Below are 13295 nucleotides of genomic sequence, written 5' to 3'. Positions count from 1 at the left end.
GTGCTACGATCAGGGTAACAGACGGGACATCCGTGAAATAAGCAACCGTTAAACTCGTACACGATCTTGGGGTTTTCTAAGTCCCAGCCATCAACCGAATACGTTCCGATGGTCTTTTCACCCCCTCCGTTGCGGGCATGCTGAATCCACTTGTCTTCCTTGTCGCACAAGTAATGTAACCAACGTAGGGCTTTGACCGAGTATTGACGTTTGACAAAGTGGGTCGTTTGAGGACTGATGACAGCCACGGTGTTTTCAGGCATGAATCGTTGTCGATACACTAAGGAACACGCTTTGGCAATGGTGCAAGCTTCTTTCAAAGGATCGACCCCTCCGTGTTCCATGAACAGTTCTCGAAATTTTCCACAGCAACGCTGTAAAATGTCCACGTCGGAACGACAATACTTTAACATTTCTTCCTGAAAGTCGAAAGGGTCCGAGGCGTGAGCCTGGTTCCAAGCGTAGAAAGCTTCTTGTTGTTCGGTACGCATGTTGTCGGGGTCGTAATAGTGAGCCTCAGGAAAATGGGATAGAACGGCGTGTTGATTGGCTTCCGTATTGAAAAAGTGTGGAAAGTACCCTTTAGCCATTTCTGTCATTCCAAACGTTTTAGGCATTCGATTCAAAGGCATGGCCAAATAGCTCATCGAATCTTTAAACTGCACTTGTCCCACTTGCATGAAAATGATTTTGGCTCCGTTCAAAGTGACTTTAGGACGTTCGGTGCCTTGTTCCGTATAGTATCTCAAAAGAAACTGTCCATCGTATCCGGAGAAATTGTGAGCCATCACTGTGGCATGACGATGACAATCTCCGTAACGTTCGATGTCCTCTTGGCTCCACGTCTTGTCGATGGGGTCTAAGACCCATTGGGCAAAATCGGCTAACGTGTTCGGTCCTCGAAAGATTTTTTCACGCCCTCCGGGAATCTTACTGCAGTGAGGGCAATGACTAAAGATAGGTTCTTGAATGCACTTCTCGCACGCTCGATGAGCCACGCAGAAATTAGGAATGTGAATGCCGGTCTCTTGCATGCATTCGAAATCGAAAAAGATGAAATTGCCTTTCTTCTTGTGACCGTCCTCTTTCTCTGGTGGGGGTTGGTATTTTTGCACGTAGCATTCGTGTTCCAAGTCCACGATGTGGTGACAAATGTGACATTTTTTTTCCTGAACATACGTGTGCCTTGGTATTATTGGTACGTAGGCCTTGTCCACACGTAGGGCACAATCTCAGGAGTTGACAAGCACATTTCTGCTGTGAACCTTGCGTCCTCAGATGTTGTTGGTAACAGGCAGGGCTGACAAACGTGCGCAGACAAGCAGGACAATGTACTCTTTCTTGTCCTTCGCTCAGAGAGGGCGGAGAGGCCAAACATCCTGAGCATTTCAATCCACAATGTTTGTGTTGTTCTCGATTTTTATGGCCATAGTCACATTTCTCACAATAATAAACATATCCCAGGAATCCAGTGATACTGGTAATGGTATCGAAATGGTCATCGTGATGATAAAGGTGAATGTATTTTCCATCCTTAAAGTCTTTTCCTCCAAACAACAGAGGTCCGCGCATTTCTTGAGGGTGCACTTTCAAGGTGTAGAATGGAGCTAGGACATCTTGCAATTTTTGCATCTCAGGAATGCCACAGGGTGTGTCTTTGGACATTCCTGCTTGTTGTAACAGGAGTTCTGCTTCATTTCGCTGTTTGGCTCGGGCCGTTTTTCGAATAGTCTCCCAGGCTCTTTTCCATTCTACCGTGTCGTTCTTGTTGGCATAGGTTCGTTCCACCACGATGGCTCGGGCTAAACACATCTGGTCTTGAGAATTGTGAATTCGGACGAGACTTGTTTTGGTGTTGCGAAGGTCGTCCACCAATAAGACCTTTTTGCGTCCAGTCCCTTGAGGAGGAGAGACGTGGGCCATTTTCAGTGTGGCTTTACCATCGGTGATGTCAAACTGATCATTAGATTGTTGTACGTGTTGAATCTTGTCCATGACTTTGGAAGGGGTTAGTTCTGCGGGTCTGCTAAACTCGATCCAAACAGGGGATTTCAAGCTGTCGTGATCTATGGATAGTGTCAAGCGATCGTCTTCTTTGGGTTGACATTGTTGCTTGAGTGCGCTGAGCAAAGAATCCCACATCTCGGTGATAAATCCTTCTGCTTTCTCCAACGCTACGTCGGACTTGAAATCTTTAAACTTCACTGTGTAGGTGTAAGCCGTGGTTCTAAATTTTCTAGAGGAGCGCTTTTCCGTCTCTCGAATGGAATAGTACTTTTCAGGGTTGACTAAGGGTGGTGAACTTTGTTTAGAGGGTTCGGATTCTGGTTCACTCATGTCCTCTTCAAAATCCCTGGCATGAATTTGTGCCAAGACTTCAGCTGTGGTACGAGGCGATAGATCACGTTTCTGCCTCTTACTTTCTTCTTCTTTCTTCTCGAATGAATAGGATCGTTTCATCTTGAGTGAGAAACGTCAAATGACTCAAGTGTAAACACCATAGACTAATTTATAGTCATGGCAAACCATCGTATATAAAAGGGTGTGTGTCTTGTCCTTTCACTATTCATTTCACTCTCAAACCGAGCACAACGATGGAAGAGACTACCCAGATGGAACGTTTCATCAGAGCTTTGCGAGGGGTCATTAGAAAATTCTCTTCAGACCAACCGACGGACTACTCTCCTTCCTTTCGAGATAAAAGTCAAGATACTTGCTATATCTGTCAGAAGAAAGGGGATTGGTCTTCAAAGTGTCCAGACCGTCAAAAAAGAAAAAAAAAACAGGGGCTAGAAAAGACAAAAGTCAAGATACCTGTTATTATTGTCAAGAAAAAGGACATTGGTCTCCAGATTGCCCAAAAAAGAAACAAGAGGAGTCAGAAGAAAAGAGGGATTCTTCAGAAGAAGAGAGAGATTCTTCAGAGGAAGAAAGCAGCCAGGTGAAGAAAAAGAAACAGGAGAAGAAAAGAAGAAGGGAAGAAAGTGAGGAGGAAGAGGAGGAAAAGATTGTGACGGTGAAGAAATTGAAAAAAAAGAGAGAGTAAAAAAAGAAACAGAAGAAGTGAATGTAATTTATAAGGTGTTCTCTTGTAAATTGTGAATTGGATTGTAACTATGGAGAAAAGAATACATTAATTATATAAGGTAAGTGTCTTTGAGTTTTGATTTTAAATAAGAAGCTACACTCACGCACTCATGCACAGACACGTACTATAAGAGTAAATTTTTTTTTTGTTGTTGTTGATTTTTGAGTTATTGGCAAATTGAAAGTGTATCTCTTTTCGAGAGACGTGGGTGGTCCTGAAAAGGGCCTTTTTTTGGTGTAGGGGTGTGTTTAAGCAATCAACTTTAATTGCCTTAAGCCTTTGCCACGGCCGAGGCCTACTTCTGATGATGATGATTGGGTTGAAATCACTAAGGGTGGTACGATAGGCTTAGTTACAGTGTTGGCGTGTTTAGCTCGGGAAGGTCGTATTCTCTTCGGTCGTGATAAAGAAGTTTGATACATTTGTTTCAGACTTCTTAACTCTGCTAAAATGTCCAACAGTACCGTTGTTGTTGTTGTTGTAGGGTTTAACGCCATTTTTCAGCACACGATAGGCTATACATGGCGGCCAGTATTAATGGTGGAGGAAGAACCCGGGAAAACCCCGGAAAGAACCACCGACCCACGAGAATCCAACAGTACCGTAGCCGTTTGATTTTCACCCTCTTGTTTCTTTGCTGCTACTTCTTCTTCTTGTTGTTTTTTTCTTACCTCTTCTTGTTGCTGTTGCTGTAGGAGAAAAGCTTGTTCGGCTTCCTTTTGTCGTTGCATAAATTTCTCCAATTCTTCTTTCTGTCTCTGTCTAAAATTCTTCACTTCCGGTAATGAAGAATGAGACGAAGGTTCCGGAACAAATTCTTGCGAGGTAAGAAAATCCACAAAATCCCAATGTACCTCTTCTGAAAGTAAGTCCGGGTTCCCTTGGGCGGTCTCCACTACTGGTGCACTCCAGTGAATCGTTTTCTGAGTTTCCGTCGTGTTGAATCACTGTCGCATAGATTGACTGCACACAGGCGCTAGCGAATCTATATAGACCACGTGACGTCACAGACTGCTCTCTTCGGATTGGATGCGGGCTGACTGAATTTTGTCACGCGTGTTTGGATTGGTCAATGAACTCAATCCGTTTCAATCCTTCCTCTCCCTATAAATAAGCGCAGTTCAGCGCAATCACTCACCTGTTTTCGGAGCCTCAAGATGTGGACCGACGTTCAGTCTTCCACCCTTGTGTCAACAATGATGTTCAGGACGGACATACCCATGTATGTCCGGTCCAAGTGGACTGTTGTCGATAGGACAGATACTAGTCTATGGATGAGAAGAGTTTACATAGAAAGACAAGGATGCCTCAAGAGGATACTTGTGTATGGACCTGCAGTTAGAAGGAGTTTAAGAAGAAGAAGATGTGACAGATGCCGTCTATGTTAATATTGATATAAAACCAAAGGCCCTTTTCAGGGCCACCCACATTTCTCGAAAAGAGATTGACTTTCCATTGCCTACCCCTTTTTTAAATTTTAAAAAAAAAAAAAAAATCCCATGTTCAATTCCCCTTGTCCCTATACAGGCCCAAACTCTATTCCCCATGTTCAATTCCCCTTGTCCCTAGACAAGCCCAAACTCTATTCCCCATGTTCAATTCCCATTGTCCCTAGAGTGACCCAGCAATATCTCCCATGTTAAATTTCCATTGTTCGAATGCCTTTGTCCCTAGAATGTCCCTAGCATGGATATTTCCTTTCTCCAATGTTAAATTCCCTTGTCCCCAGAGTGACCCAGGGTTTTTTACCCATGTTAAATTTCCATTGTCCCTAGAGTGACCCAGGGTGGTTAATGTTAAATTTACATAGTCCCCAGAGTGACCCAAGGGTGTTTTTAACGGTAATTCCCATTGTCCCTAGGGTGACCCCTTTCACTACTTCCCTATGAGTCTTTTTTTTCTTCTTCTTTTTATCCTGCTCTTTTTTTTTCTTCTCCACTATCTCCTCTTTTTTTCTCTTTTCATCCTCCTCTTCTTTTTCAATCTTAGCATTCCGTGCTCTCTTCTGTTCTTTCTCCTCTATATCTTCCTTTTCCTTTTTTACTTTTTAATTAGCTCCTTCACTATTTCTTTGCTTTTCTTGAGATGTTTTAACTCCATCTTCACACGATGTACGCTATAACAGCAACATTCAACCCTCACCGACATTTCCTCCAACATCCCAAGCGTATCTAACACCTCCTGCAATTTAATCATCTTCTCCATGTTGCTGGCCATCTTCTTCGTGTTGTTCCGTGTAGAATGATGCGAATTACTTATTTACTTAATTTGAGTTAAAGTGGTTTTCGCACATCTGTGCATGTACCACTGGTTTATGCCTGCACAGCAGGCTGTTTAATTACTCCTACGGGAAGGAATTGGAGCCACTTTCCCGAGGCATTTGTGTGCTCAAAGAGCACGTTTTAATTAAAGCCGTTATGTAGTGGAACTGATTGGAGTCCCTGACTACCTGAATGGAGGGATTGAGACGAGTGGGAATGAAGAGAATGAGCGTGAATGAATGAATGAATGAATGAATGAATGAATACGAATTATAGTCGTCTACGTAGGAATGGTGCCACTACAACTCCTTGTTTATGTGTGAATGGTACACTTCTTACTTAGCCTGTCTGGACGCGGCAAGGTGGAAAGGTACTCAGGAACGGCGCACGAAACCAAGCAAAGAATTTCTAATCCGCCAAATGAGCGCGAATCTATCTATGTTGAATTAACGTTGTGTTCGCACGTTTGGGCATGTACGACGATTTGTGCCAGCACGGCTGGCTATTTAAATAATCTTGGGGGAAGGAATTAGTGCCTCATCCCCCAGGCATTTATATGTTCATAGAACACTATTTAATTAGGCCGTCAGGTCGTTGGACTAATAAGTTCTTAACGACCTGATTGATGGGCCGTCATGTGTGGGAATAGACCCAACACACACTCACGGTAAAAAGTTGAATTTCAGTCTGCGATTGAAGGCACCAGGTGTCGACCCAAGCAGTATGTAACGTCCGCTGCGATTGGTCGCAGCGATGACATCATATCGGAACACTTGGTTTTTGACAGGTGGAAATGGTTCCACATCTCCGTTAGTGTACGATGTCCAAGCGAGGTAAGTAGGTAAGGAACTCTGCAAGCCAGCCATGGATGCTGTGTAATCCCAGAAAAACCAGCCCGTACTTATTTCAAATTTAGTCCAGTTATGTAATATGGACAATAAAAAAACCAATAATGTGTAAGCCACCTGTGCAATTATTAAATCAACTAAGTCACAAAATTAGAAAAAAATGATTCACACTGAAGTTGGAATTTAGTGTACATTAAATATACTACTTAAATACCAATCGATAAAGCGTGTACATTAAATATACTAATTAAATGCCAATCGATAAAGCGTGTACATTAAATATACTAATTAAATACCAATCGATAAAGCCGAAATGACTTGTGTGAAATTTGTTTCACGCATAGAAAATATAGAAGAATTAAGAATTTTGATGGCGGTAAAAAAAGAAAAAGAAAGTCAAATTGGGTAAATTCGGATAGCTCTACAGGCTTTCCTCAAGGCCGCTTTTTTTGGTTGCGATATGGTGGGGTTCAGCTCATGATTTCTCGCATACCAGACAGTTTTATGGTCCGTCATGTGGACACTGGCTGCTTCTTTGTCGTCGAGAAGTTGTTCAAGCCCCATTTCGATAGGTTGATTATCTATGATAGCAATGATTTCCATTTCGATCTTGCACGAATCAATCAATCAATTAAAGAATTTAAGTCGCCTATGCAACTAATGCTTTCCCGACTGGTTAAGTCTCTAAGGTCGAGATTTTCAATTGATCGGGACTGTAGGAATGGAACCACTACAGTCCCGCTTTTATGTGCGAATGTCGCACTTTTTAATTCATGAACATGTCCGGCCGAGGAAAGGAGGCAAGGGGCCGCGGGATGCGAGTGTTTGGCTGTTTTGCTAGAGTTTGCTGTTCTGCTTCGACTCGACTTCCATTGCCTTAGATCTTGATGTTTGCGACTGGTCTTTTATCGCCACGATTCTTTGTTTAATAGCTATATTGAATTTGGAAGGTATATTGTGCCCCTTTTTGTTGTATACATTATTATATTTGGTCTGAGTATCAGTGTTGGATTTACATGTCGTGTTAATAATTGGGGATTGTGCTGTTGTTGTTTATTTAGTTCCGCTTCGTGTGGGGGGCCTGATGACTGGGCTTAGGTTACCTTATAGTCTTAGGATGGTTGGGGCCTAAGACTTTTTTTTTGTTTATTTATGTCTTACCACTCTTGTTGTCGTGTGTATCTATCTGGTCCTGATGGCGGGGGTTTGCCACCTTTATCATATGTTTACATAGTTATGGGAATACATGTGTGTTGTTTTTCTTAGACCATGATGGTTAGTATTGTGTTAGCTGCATGCCTACATGCGGGGAAGAAGAAAAAAAAAAAACACAAAACAACAACAACAACCATGGGCGTGCGCTTCAGCTAGCTGTCTTACCTTACTGCTTTAACCCTTCTATTAATTGTTATTATAATTACTTGTGGTTGTATTTATATGTTGCCATGCTTGTTAATTTCTTTGAGGTACCTTATTATGTTCATGTATGTGGTATCGATGTTTTTGTTGCGTACCTTGTCCAAAAATTCAGGTTATGTTGATGGGGAATTAATTTTCTTTTGGTTATCTTGGAAACCGAATCGTTCATTATGATATCTGGGACAGGTGTTGAATACGTGGTCCAGTGTTTCTGCAGCAGGGCAATGTGGACAGTTAATAATTTGGTTCAATTCCTTCCTGAGATGTTTCCCAAAGCTGTTTCGGAGTAAAGTTTTTCCTGTTTTGATCCTATTGATAATTCGGATGTCCACGATTTCCAGAATTTTAAGTGTCTTGATTACCCTTGTGGCCTCTTTTTGCAGTTGGTATAAATGTCTGCCCTTGTTGGTGTTGTCCCAGAGCTGCTGTCATTTCTTGTTCATTTTGCTTCTTATCTGGCTAATTATCTCATACACACTGTAGTTAAGTGTTTCAGTTACGTTGTTCAGGAGTTGGTATTTCGCCCTTCTGTCAGCTTTATCGTTGCCATTCAGATTGAGGCGAGAAGGTACCCATAGGAATTCGATGGTTTGTTGTTCATCTTCGATTTCCCTGATGGATAATATATTGTCTTCTAGCACATTTGCTCCACTTTTTGACGTGCCAGTCTCTAAGGATTTGAGTACGCTTAGAGAGTCTGTTATAATGACATACTGGCTGTGGTTTTGGGTCTTAATCCATTTGAGGGCTTCATTTATTGCCCAGAATTCTGCTGTGTAGATGGAGCAGCCATCCTGGAGTCTTGCACCAGATTCAGCTTGTTGTTGCGGCACCACTATTTCATCAGCAGTTCTGTTTAGCTCTTTCAATTTAGATCCATCTGTGTAGATTTTAAGAAATCCAGAGTAAGTTTCTTCGATGATTTTCTGGATTTCTGTTAGTATTTTTGGTGGGTTTTGTAGTTTGGATCCTAAGTTCTGGGCAGACAGGTTTATTTTGGACGTGCAGTTTTTCCAAGGGGTAGGATCTTTGATTTTGTATTGTTCTGCTTAAATTCCGGATAGTTGAATTTCATCACAGAGCGTGTGTATTTTCTTAACTGCTGGGTGGTTTAGAGCTCGTTTTTGCCTGAACGGAATGTTGCACTTTTTAATCATCCTTTTGGTTGGGTTGGTGTCGTGATGTATTGTGCTTCTGGTAGCATATCTCAATACGTGCTCTTCTCGTCTGAGGTGCAGCGGTAGATCTCCCGTCAGTATTTGTAGCTCCTCGAGTGAGATGTTAGGTAGAGTCCCCGTACATAGTCTAAGTGCTTTATATTGTGTGCTGTCCAGTTTCTTAAGCAGGTACTTGTTTGCCGAGTCATACATCTGGCAACCGTAGTCCAGTTGACCCCTGATTAATGATTTGTAGAGCTTGAGCATAGTTTGTTGGTCAGCTCCCCAAGTTGTCCCCTTGATATTTTTTAGGAGGTTGATGTCTTGTTGGCAGTTTTTGATTAGGGTTGTTACGTGCGTTTTCCGATTAAGTGTTTCGTTAAGTAGCATTCCCAAAAAGTATGTTTCTTTTAAGAATGGGATTGGTGTATTTTGGATGTAGAGTTTTGGGCATGTAGTAGGTTTCCTGTTTGTTGGGGAGAAAAGCATTCCTACTGTTTTAGTATCAGATATTTTGAATCCATATTTGTCTGTCCATTTGCCGATGACTTCTAGGCTTTGCTGTAATTGCTTGATGTTGTTTTGGCTGTTGGGGTTGCCTGCCTTCCATATTCCACTATCGTCAGCAAATTGGGACAGTTCGACTAGTTTGTTGGTAATATTGTTGCAGAGGTTGTTGATCATAAGGTTGAACTGTGTTGGACTTATTACTATTCCCTGGAGAGTTCCGTTGTCCAGAGTGTAAGTCACGGAGAGTGCATCGCCTACTCTGGTTTTGATTTGCCTCCCCGTTAGGACGTTTGAGATCCAACGGTGCATTCTTCCTGTTATGCCGAATTGATTGAGTTTGGAAATGAAGCCTTTAGTCCAGACCATATCAAACGCTTTTTCGAGGTCTAGGAATACCGCAATTAAGTGCCTATCTTTTTTCCGTTTGGCATTGAAGGCAAGTTTAATGCTGGCTTCTAGTCGAATTAGCTGATCAATGGTGGAGGGTTTGGTTCTAAATCCACTTTGATTTTCAGTAAGTAGGTGGTTTTGTTCCAGGTGGTGCCTTAGCCGGTTGTTGATCATTGTTTCCATGACTTTGCAGATGGTGTTAGTCAAGGATATGGGTCTATATGATGTAATATTTTTGGGGTCTTTTCCTGATTTAGGTATGACTATGACCACTACTTGTTTCCATAATGTGGGTATGTTTCCAGTGTGCTATAATAGGTTTATCATGTCAAGTATAATTCTTTGCATATTTATCGGGAGGTGTTTATATATGTCGTAGCCGATGTCGTCTTCACCTGGGGATGTTTGTTTTTTGTTTTTTTTTTGTTTGTTTTTTGTTTTTTTTTTTAGGTTTAGTAATGCTTTTCTCCATTCATTGAGGTTGAATGGGTCATTTAGTGGTGAGTCATTGTTGGTTTAGTCCGTGAATATATGAGGGAATTCTTCTTCGATTGCCCGTCTTTGCTCCATAAACTTTTGGGTATGATTGTTATTACTGCTGGAATTAGCAAACTGTCGTGCCAGCTATTCTGCATTGTTCTGGTTGGTGTCGGTTCCTGATATTTTTGTTGATGTTGCCGGGACCTTTCCTTTCATGGCTATGTCTTTTGCCCAGACTTCTTTAGAGTTGGTATGATGGTTGAGTGTGGAGCAGTATGGTCGCCATGAATTAGTTTTTGCTTTCTAAATTACTGTTCTTGTGTTGTTTTCTTTTTGCTTATATATTATAAAGTCCAAAGCTAGTTTTGTGTGTTTAAAACGGTTGAGAGCTTCTTCTTTTTTTTCTTGATGGCTATGCGGCAATTTTTATTCCACTATGGTATACTATTGTGGTTGGATTTCCCGCTAGTTTTAGGTATACTGTTTTGTGCCGCTTCATTGATAGTCTGGGTTATCTTGTGATAGTATTGATTTTCATCGTTACTTTGAAGTTCTTCTTCAGGGGCCCCGAGTGGGCGAGTAGTCTAAAGCGCTCTGCGTTACGGACCATTGCCATCTCACCTCTGTCTGCGTGGGTTCGAGACTAGGATTCGGCCAATGTGGGTATGTGAGAGGCTTGTTGGAAGAGGTCCCAACTGGCTTGCTTTGTTTTCCATTTGTGTATGGTTACTTGTTGCGTTTTTGGACTTTGTATGTATATTGTTATACATAGCGGGAAGAGGTCATTGCCAAGTGAGCTTTGTTGTAGCACTTCTCAGTCTGTGATAAGTGCAAGGTTTGGTGTTGCGAGTGTTAAATCAATGGGTGTCAGTTTTCCGTGGATGGGGTCTATTCTGATGGGTGTGCCGGTATTTAATATTACAAGTTGATTCTCTCTGGCGTATTTTTCGATGGCTTTCCCGCTTGTGTCTATATGGTCACCACCCCATTCAGTGTGGTGTGCATTAAAGTCCCCACAAAGTATACTATTTATACCCTTACGTTTGAATAGCTCAAAGTAAGTTTAAGTGGGGTTTGTAATATTTCCTCCATGGTCATATATATTATAAATATGTACGGGTTATTTTTGTCCCAATTTAATATTGATTGTTTGATATTCAATTAGATTTCCATTTAAATTAACGTTAGTGTCTATCTCTACTGCATCTGTGATATCGTTGAGAACATATGTGGCAAGTCCTTCTCCTTTTTTTCCATTACTCCTATGTTTAAGAAACTATGTGTCAAAACCATTTATTTTGGGGATCGTCTTACTTTTTTCATTTAAGAGTGTTTCTTGTAAGCATAGGATTTTTGGTTTCCTGGTGGCTGTGTTAATGGCTGATATTAGTTCTCCATGGTTTGGAATTAGGCCTTTGCAGATCCATTGCCTTACGATGAGTTTGTCTGCATACTCTTTGTCGTTATGTGTACTGTTCAATGTTGTTATTTATTTGTTTAGTATGATTTTTAATAAGATACAGGGAAGTTTGGAGTTTTTATTTGTTCTTGGGCAAGATTATTTTCTAGTTGTTGTAGGAGTAAGAGGATGAAGTCTTGCTTTTCAATTTGATTGTGATGCGTGTTCTGTTGTATACCTTCCCGCAGGTCATTGAAATATTGGGTTATTAAGGCGGGATCGATAAAGTCCTGTGTTGTGGTATTTACCTCTTTTCCCTCTTCTCCAACACTAGGGGTGGTATTTTCCTTGTGTATGTGTTGACTGCGTGCTGGTTCTTGTATGTTTTGTTTGGGTGTAGTATCTGTTTTTTGTGTATTGTCTAATGTTCTAATGTATGTATGTCATTCCTCTTGGTTATGGGTGATTGAGGTCGACTGTGCGTAGCGCGTGATCCATGAGAGGTAGTTGCTGTTGTTGGTGAAGGGTTCCCTTCGCTTGTTTGTGTCGCTGCTTGTGTTGGGTTGTTGTTCTTGGTCAGTTTTTGAGATTTGCCTGTCTTTCATGATTTGTGCTTTCCTCCGCATTTATTGCATCTTGTATGATATCAGCATCGGGAGGTAAAGTGCCCCCATCGTTGGCAATTATTGCAGTAACGAGGCTTGTTCATGTATTTTTGTAGTGTTATGGGCTTGCCATATGGACCGAGCCTGATACTTTTTGGGGGAGGTTCTGCAAATTCAAGCATTACTGTAGAGGTTTCCACTCCTTGATGCTTTCTTAGTTTCGTAATTCGTTTATATGGAATATGGTGGTATGTTAGATCATATTCTATTTCCGATGTTGTCTTCCTTTGGTGGTGGCCTGTAAGCTTTAAGATAGCTTTGAATCCACAGCTTGGGGTTTCTTTCCTTTCATTGGTCTTGGTTGGTTTATTTGGGCCCCTGTCTTTCGCCTCTTCTCCACGATTGGGCGTTTTTGTTTTGTTAGTGCTGATAGTGCTCGTTGCTTTATGTCTGTTGATGTTGACAGGGATGCCCGCTATGTTTGTTATTTCCAGGTATTTGGCGATCTGCCGTGCAGAGTTACACCAGATAATTATGTAGTTGGCCTCTGGACGAATAATTTGGAAGGTGCCGCTTTTGTGTTGTGTTAATGTTACTGCTAAACTCTTACTACTTATTCGTAGAAATCTTTCATTGGTGCTACTGATATATATTGTTAGCTCTGGTGGGTGATAGTGGTATTTCGCGGGTTTAGATTTTTCCTTATGTTAGTATTCTCCATATGTTGTGTAGTTATTTCTCTTTGATCTTAGGTGGCTGGTGTTGTTGTTATTATTGTTTCTTGTATCCATGTTGATTTTATTGTTGTCCTGTTATTTTTTGACCGGTTGTTGTTTCTCATCTGTTGCTGTGTGTTGGTTGTGATTGTTTGTTGTTTTTATATGTTGAGTTCCTTTGATTGTTTCCCCCCCCCCCTTTCCTCTGATGCTTGTTCTTTGTATTCTGTTATATCATGGTGGTATGTTTTGTTGTTTCTTGTAGTTCTTGGTTTGCTTCCTGGAGGGCTGTTTCTATTTCCGCCATTTCCCTGACCGTTATGTGCTCCGATGGACCCACTTGCTGACTGTTATGTATTGTGTATTTTGGGGTAGTGTACGGGCGTGAGGTTTTGTGTGTTGTGCTAGTGATTGTTGTTGCT

Source organism: Sinohyriopsis cumingii, chromosome 11, assembly GCF_028554795.1.
Source record: "Sinohyriopsis cumingii isolate HCF-2022 chromosome 11, ASM2855479v2, whole genome shotgun sequence".
NCBI lineage: Eukaryota > Metazoa > Mollusca > Bivalvia > Unionida > Unionidae > Sinohyriopsis > Sinohyriopsis cumingii.
This window is presented reverse-complemented; position numbering follows the sequence as displayed.